Here is a 7,552-nt window from a genome sequence, read left to right on the forward strand (position 1 = left end):
GAGAATGCTTTCAAAATAAGTGCTTGGGAACCTAGCGTGGGTTAATAGGGGTAGCAGGATAGTTTAATAGCCTTCATTTTATAGTCACTATAAGTTTTTAAATTGGATCACAGAAGCAAGACAAGTGTATTTTGTAATTCACATAAAAACAGTCCTGTGACACCTTGTTACCAGTAAATGATTAAGAAGAGGAGAATGCTTATTCTGCTTTCATTTTAATACCATGTGGGTCGAAGGAAGGTAGGTCCACTGAGCAGCACTGCATGTGGAGGCTTAGACATACATCCAGGGCCCTTCCACTGCGTTTGGCACGGAGGAAAACTTCATGAGGGTTTTCGCTTTAGTTTTATGTCGGAAGATTTCAAATAGAGATGTCACAACATAGCTCAATGAACTTGATATGTGATATCTATTTCTTGATTTGCATGATTAAAGCATTATAGAGAAGTGGCTCAGATATCAAAAGATTTCTTATACGTGGCAGTGCCAAAGGTAATTACTGTTAAAATGTACACGCTTATACCCTGGTCGCTTGTTAACTTCTAAGTTGTTTACATCTCCAAGGGTTGGAATAGAACTTTTCACTTGATTTTTGAATGTTAAGATCCCTTTCTCATTTCATTTTGATATCAAAAGTGTATTTAGCATATTGTATAACCGATATCCCTCAAAATGACATCAGCTTCAAGCAAAAACAAACAAACAAAAAGCCATAGAAGACACTGAAAGCCCTTCTCAGTATTTCAGATTTTAAGACAATCGCTTCTTAAACAAAAGTAACCTGTTAAACACAAAGCTAAAATTTATACTTAAAAAAAGAAACCCGACTAATGTAGTCAACTGGTCTGCAGTTAGTTATCAGAAAGTGCAGTTGAACTTCTACTGTAAGCCCAGAGCTTCATGAGAGGGGGTGGGGATAGAGTGGAACAGAGAAGTGAGGGGAAAGAGAAGAGAGGTTGTTATTCTCAGTCTTTTATTAACCAGTTTCTTTCATTCTAGTGGGTCTTTATATTTTAGAAAAATAAGAGTGATCTGGGGCTCTATTCATTCTCACCTAAAATTTTGGAGTAGGTAATAACTGTCTACAACCTGGTCCAACATATGCCCCCCAAACTAAAACAAACAAACTCATTTGCCATACAAATTGTTTACGATTCATTAAAAAGCAAAATTGCATATCTCAGTGCTGGCAGCTGAGGCCGAGCCTCCGGGCGGGCGGAGGGGGCATTCACTGAGTTGCCTTTGTATGCTGGGAGGACCAAGCCGGAGGTTCCCACTATGCAGCCCGGAGTCTGTGCAGCCAGATGACGCATGAGGTAATTTTAAAGCTTTATTTGCCTTTAGTGTGAAACTCAGAACTTGTACTATCCTTTGGCTAAAGAACCACATCAGTTGGGGGGCAAGTTTAAATTTTTTTTCTTAGTTGGAGAAAATTATTAGGGGTAGCAAGGTGGGGTTGTGGAGGGAGAGGGAGTGAATGCTCTTCTAGGAAAGAGAAGAGCTAAGAGAAATGTGAAATTTGTCTTATTTTCATTAATCCTCTCCCCCTTCATCAAACTTCTCGATTGCCCATCAATAATGAGAAGTTTGCATCAGAGTTATTTGTAACTGGCGGATCTAAAATGCCTTGCTATGTGGTCACCTTTGTGAGAAATAAAAAAATCAATTCTCTATGGGAACTTCTGCAACTTCTTCAAAGAGTGCTCCGATTTCTCACCCCTTTTCAAAGCAGAGATCTTGAAGCCCTGAAGTTGAGAGAAACTTCCTGTAGTATGCAGTCTAAACAGCAGCATGGGAGCTTACAGCATTGTTTATTTTTAGTCAACTGCATTGCTAAATGTTTCCACCACTTTTATATTTTATATTCCCGGTGGTAAAACATCTATAAAATACTTTTAAAGGAAGAGCAACTTCGAAGTAAACTTTACCAAAAAGAAATGACAGTTTTCCAAGTTAAAGAATGAGGAGCATTTGGTGATCTTTGTCAGAAAAAAAATGACACAATTTGCCATAAAAAGGTAACAGTCTATAAAATCTATGAGCTCTTGAAATATAAGGAAGTAAAATGTTGCCCAGAATATGACATCAGCATGCAGTTTTTTTAAAGTTTACAACTTAGCTTAGAAAATAATAGCTAAACCAATCAGTATATTCATTTCTAGTGTTTAACAAGCTGCATTAGACCAAGCAATAGGCAACATCACAGCATACAAGTAAACCTTGTTCTTGCTGGCAGAAACTCTAATGGGAAAATAAGTGCCCTGAATAAAAGTTCAGGATATAAGTGGATAATCTACTGCTAGTCTAATTAAGCAAGAGCTGAAAGTAACATTGTCCTGAAATCACCAGTAAAGTTTCTATGCCTAGTTAAGAAATTACAAGGTAAAACACACATGTACAACATACCCAGGACCACCTTAACTCAAGAGTCCTTAGGATGGACACTCTGTACCCCAAGAAGCAGGCGAACAGGATCTTGCAGTAGCTCACTTTTAACAGCCTTTCAGTCCTCAGAGTTCCTAGAACTTGCCAAAATGATACCACCATTGGTCCAGGAAGGGAAAGAACTCTTTCCGTAGATGATACAATGAAACTGACCAAGTCCTGTCTTGTAATTCCATTCGCCAGTCTCCCCCTCCACACTACTCTCTCTCTCTCTCATTCTTTTTTTTTTTTTCTTAAACTGATATCTATGTGAAATGAGCTGAAGTTCACGGTCCAGTTAGGAACGGATAATACATTCATTGTCCTGGCAGCAAACTTTTTTTTCTATCCCTGGAAGAATTCACGCTTGCAGCAAGAATAATAATTACGGAAAACAAGAAATGCACTGCTAACGAATTAATCCTTAACGGACACCACCCTAACGAGGGCGGTAATGATTCGAGGACTCTCCTCCTCACAGGACTTGCATCTCCCATGACAATAAGCAATTGTGCATCCTCCCAACTCACTCTACCTCTTATAGATCCGAGATGTCAAAGGTTGTCTGGCCTGGATGACCATGACATGTGAGTTAACTCCTTCCGTGGCTGCGTGGCAGAACTTGATTAAAACTTTATTTGTACCCAGAGTAACTAAAAGATAGAATGTGTGGGTCTTTTCCACTCAGAGCTAGAGTTCCTAAGCGACTTAAGACCGGCTCTGACATAAACACACAGGGATAATAAGTTAGATGAGAAAACGGGGAGTGGGCACCCATAAGTTTTCTCCCAGGTGACTTCGGGCAATTCAGTTACTGGGACAGGACCGGAATTCACCCAGGGCTTGCTTCCACCCAGTGCCCAACATGCATCCTCAGAAAACACCTCAGCCCAGGAAAAACCACGCATTGTATAGTCCCTGAAAACAAAAGTAAAGGGAATGTGCAGCTAGAGAGAGGGACCAGAGCCTGATGGCCAGGACAAATGTTTCATTTTATTTTATCTTTTACCTCAAGACTGGTTTGGCTAAAATACCCACCTCCGCCTTAAAACTTCTGATATTCTTAAAAAAAAAAAAAACCCAAACCCCAAAACCAAGTAAACAACAACTCCCAAGCACTGTCCCATGGAAATCCAGGGCAAGTATTCCTGGGAACTCAAGTCGCAGAGTGGTAGAGAGGATGGCAAGAGGAAGCAGTGTGAGGCTGCCTCACTGAAGAGTGTGAAAAAAATCAAATGTGAATTTGATGAATGTGAGGTCTGGGACATTTTGTCAAAGAGGGAGGGAAAGTAGAAAAGAAAAAAAAAAAAGCAGTCCCGGCTGCCAACTCACCATCCACCAAGTTCTGGCCGAGATGTCGTAGCAGAGCTGCCATTTGATGGAGCCGTCGGAAGCTTTCCCTGCCATTACGCTGTCAGCAAGCTTCATCTGATGCTAACTCACGGGAGATAAGACACCTAATTGAGAAAACATTTGCAGTGGCATGTGGGGCAACATGTAGTCCGGTCCATACCATATGGAATCATGGGTAAAAAAAAAAATCTCCTTGACAATGAACCAATCTCTCACAGACCCAGTGGCAAGGTGAAGTGGAGATGAAAAGTCTTCTGCTCCTAGTACTGTCTTCTCTCTCCTTTTTCAATAACAAAAAACCTACTGCTACACATCAAAGAGGCGGTTAAAATTAGGGCTTCATCACTCAGATGATTTTGGTCTGCAAGGTTTTTCCTTTCCTTCCAACAACCAATCCCCCCTCTTTTTTTTTTTTAAGGAGAATAAAGAGATTTAATAGGACAAAGGCAGGTAGTGGACTGCGGAGGGAGATCGCCACAGGCTATTAGCCTAAAATTTCTGCTTGACAGATGGAACTGCTTAGAGACTATCATGCGATGTTTTGGGCTTTTTTCCCCCCTATTCCCCCCCCTTCTTCGACTTTAAGTCTGATTCGGTGTCTGTTTTTCACAGCCACTTTTCTCAAGAACGTGAGCTGTGCATTAAAAAAAATGTTCAGTTTAGTTTTTCTGTCTTACACATCTCGTTGGAAGCAAAATGAAAAGTCTAAAACTAAATCTGGGAAGAGTGGAACAGGTTTTCCAAGGAGAAAACATACATATACACACACACAAAACCCTAAAAAATATTTCTCCTTCTTTAGCTTATTTAAAAAAATTTAATTCATGAGTTAATTTGGTTGTGAAGGAACATAAATATGAAAAGACAACATTCAGGTCCTCTGATTTTTGGTTCCGGCTGGCATTGTATTTAGATGTGTGTTTTAATGTGAGGAAATACATTACTGATATTTTACAAGTTATAACCTGGGCTAGGCTAGGCACCACCTCTAATTTGGGTGTCCTTCTGTTTTGTAAAAATTAATTCTGGCTTTTTCCACTCTTTGTACATCAAATGGTCAGTCTTGATCAATTCACTTTAACGCAATTCTGGCTCAACTTGACATGAGTATTTATTCAGGGAAAATCACATCTGATTTCCTTACTGTAACCATGCCATCTATATCACAGGGGTTTTCACCACACATCCTCTCTTTACCAGAAAAAAATAAACTGCAACATGGACCTACCAATAAGAATGGCTGTAAAAAGGAATTTTTTTAAGTGAGAAGAAGTCTGGGTAACTGCTGAATTTTAAGTCATTTTACTTCAGGACCAAGGGGAGCAAAAAGTAAAGAGAATGCCTGGTATTTATTATATTGTATTTGTTTAAAACGTGTGAAATTAGGAACTGCAGAAATACCTTTATAAGAGCAGTGTACCAACCACATTTTAATTTTTTTCTGAATATAAACGATTCCTTGCTCCCCAGGAACCTAGCAATGGTATTACCTTGTCTGTACTGCGGGTCTTCCATAGAGGCACTGCCAGAGGGTGGGAGAATTTATTTACTGCATTTTTCAGGGCCATAGAACTGTGATTATTTATAAAGTTGTGCATTTACAGCTTAACTATCCAGTAGATTTTTTCTAGTCACATTTTTTGACTGAATAATATTTAGATAAACTTATTTAGCACACATTTTGAGTTTAAAGAAGGTTAAATTTGGTGGCTTCGGCTTTCCTATGTCTGACCTCTTCCCCAGTAGGTGTTATTTTAACCATTTAGCATCAGGTAAATAGCTGTTTGGACAAAGATAATTTTAGTAAAGCAAAATTTATCCACTTGCACCTGAAATGTTTTATAATTTAAAGCAAGATGCATGTGCTGGTTCTACACTATCAACCACAAAGACAATAAATAGGGTGTTTATTTATTTCTTATCCCTCCCTGTAATAGGCTTTCTTCTAATAATGTGGGGGTAGGAGACTGTATTCAGAATTATCATCAAATATGGATATTGTCATTACTCTTAGAAGCATCTTTGTATTCTTTATTACTCTGGCATCTCTTTTCAGAAGCAGAGTCTGCATTAGCACAGGAAATGTTAAGTTGTCTTCAGTGTCTAAAAGCAAATGGCCCTTCTGCCAGGATCTTGTCCTGAGCTTGCCAGTCAAATCGTTTGTGGCCTGGTGTAACTGCAGCGTCTTTAAAGTGACCTCGTCTTTCTTTAGATTACTATTCAGAGAATGAAAGGGGAAAAAGTTGGAAATTCTATATAAAATGTAAAATAGCACAAACCAAAAAAAAAAAAAGGAAAAAACAAGAAGAAATAAAACAGTTTTCTGTCTTTGAATCAACTTCCTATTTCGTGTTATCTTTTCTTACTTGACTCTGACAAGCAGACAAACCCCAAGTTTTCTTGCTTTATAGAGTCATTTTTTAGCATTTTCCCAGGGCATAAAGGCACATAGACATTTTGGACTCATGGGCCCACAGCCGTACAATTTCTAAGTTTGTCCCAGAGCAACCTCTGAGGTTGGACATGTCTCTTACCTGAGCCACTGCATTTCTCAGAACTGGAACACCCCATGAACGCCCATTATTTATGAATGAATGGGGCACAAGGTAAGCTAGAGTCCAGATTTCACTTTGTGAATGGAATACCTGAGAAGATATTACAGGAAATGGGACAGTAGTCTTAAACAAAGAAATGATAAATATTGCTGAATAATAGTGTTTTAAATCCAGAACAATTAGGTGCATTTCACTTTATCATTGTTCTCTAAAAGGCTGGTGGAAGCTCTCCTTTCCCACGTATCAACCGCTCTTTTCTCACAGTGTGGCCAGTTGTTAATAGCCTTAAAACAAGATTAAATAAAACATGTTAAATATCACAATTATTGTGGAAAATAAAATTATTTGGTGAGCATAAAGGGGAGCAATTCAAGCATTTAACATGATCCAGGAAATGCTACTCCAAACAATTGCATTTGCTTTATGCATTTTCCCCCTTTGATTGCTGACAGATGCCTTTTTGGAAACAAACATCTAAATGGTTTGCTTTCAGTCACAAAAAAAAATAACAGAAAGCAGCTACATGTTTTGAATTTAACTCTTGTCATTTGAATACTTCTTTCCATTGCACGTGAATGAATCTGAGGCAAAAACAGCACTCTCATCAAGAAATAAGCCTATTAGGATTTAGATTTTCTTACTTCCTTTGAACATATTTTATAAGGAGTGGGAATCCCCCTAGCTCTGAAGTCAGTGATGGGTTAAACTGCAGAATGCAATGTGAAGAATATGGTCCAGGTGAATGGCAAGCATTAAAAAGAAAATTGTTTTCTCATGATAGGAAGACTCCAGCAAAGAGAAAGCCACTTCCCTGTGTCATTTGCGCTGTTGTGGCCAGTGCTTCCCAAACCTGCCACCTCTTTTTGTTGAATGGGATTCCCATCTGTGTCTGTGCAGCAGGGCACTTGGGTAAAAGCCTTGAAGGTTCTGCTGCCAACAGGTGTACAATACCAAGGAGAGGTTTTGTCTTTGTCATTTGTTGCTAAAGGACAACATGAAATGAAATATCACTGATTCTCAGAGGCCGGAGAGTAGAGTGGTTGAGAGCACTGTGTCTGAAGGCCAAGTGCCCACCTCTAGGCTGGGTTGGTTACTAGCTGTGTATCCGGGTCAGTTAACCTCTCTGATTCTCTGTGTCTTAACCAGGAAAGTGAAGATAAAGTAGTTCATATATATATATATATATATATATATATATATATATATATATATATTAAATA

At 38.9% G+C, this 7,552-nt stretch overlaps 1 long non-coding RNA gene across 1 annotated transcript in view; it reads left to right on the forward strand.

Moving 5' to 3' along the window:
* Nucleotides 1-1,272: 1,272 nt before the first annotated feature.
* The window catches only part of LOC118985323 (uncharacterized), a 77,228-nt gene continuing 70,948 nt past the window's right edge, over nucleotides 1,273-7,552 (forward strand). Inside the window, exon 1 of the long non-coding RNA XR_005066097.1 lies at nucleotides 1,273-1,316. This is a non-coding gene — a long non-coding RNA (uncharacterized LOC118985323). The remainder of the gene's footprint in view (nucleotides 1,317-7,552) is intronic.

This window comes from Sturnira hondurensis, unplaced genomic scaffold (assembly GCF_014824575.4).
Source record: "Sturnira hondurensis isolate 20B ecotype Veracruz unplaced genomic scaffold, ASM1482457v3 Scaffold0000648, whole genome shotgun sequence".
Taxonomy (NCBI): Eukaryota; Metazoa; Chordata; class Mammalia; order Chiroptera; family Phyllostomidae; genus Sturnira; species Sturnira hondurensis.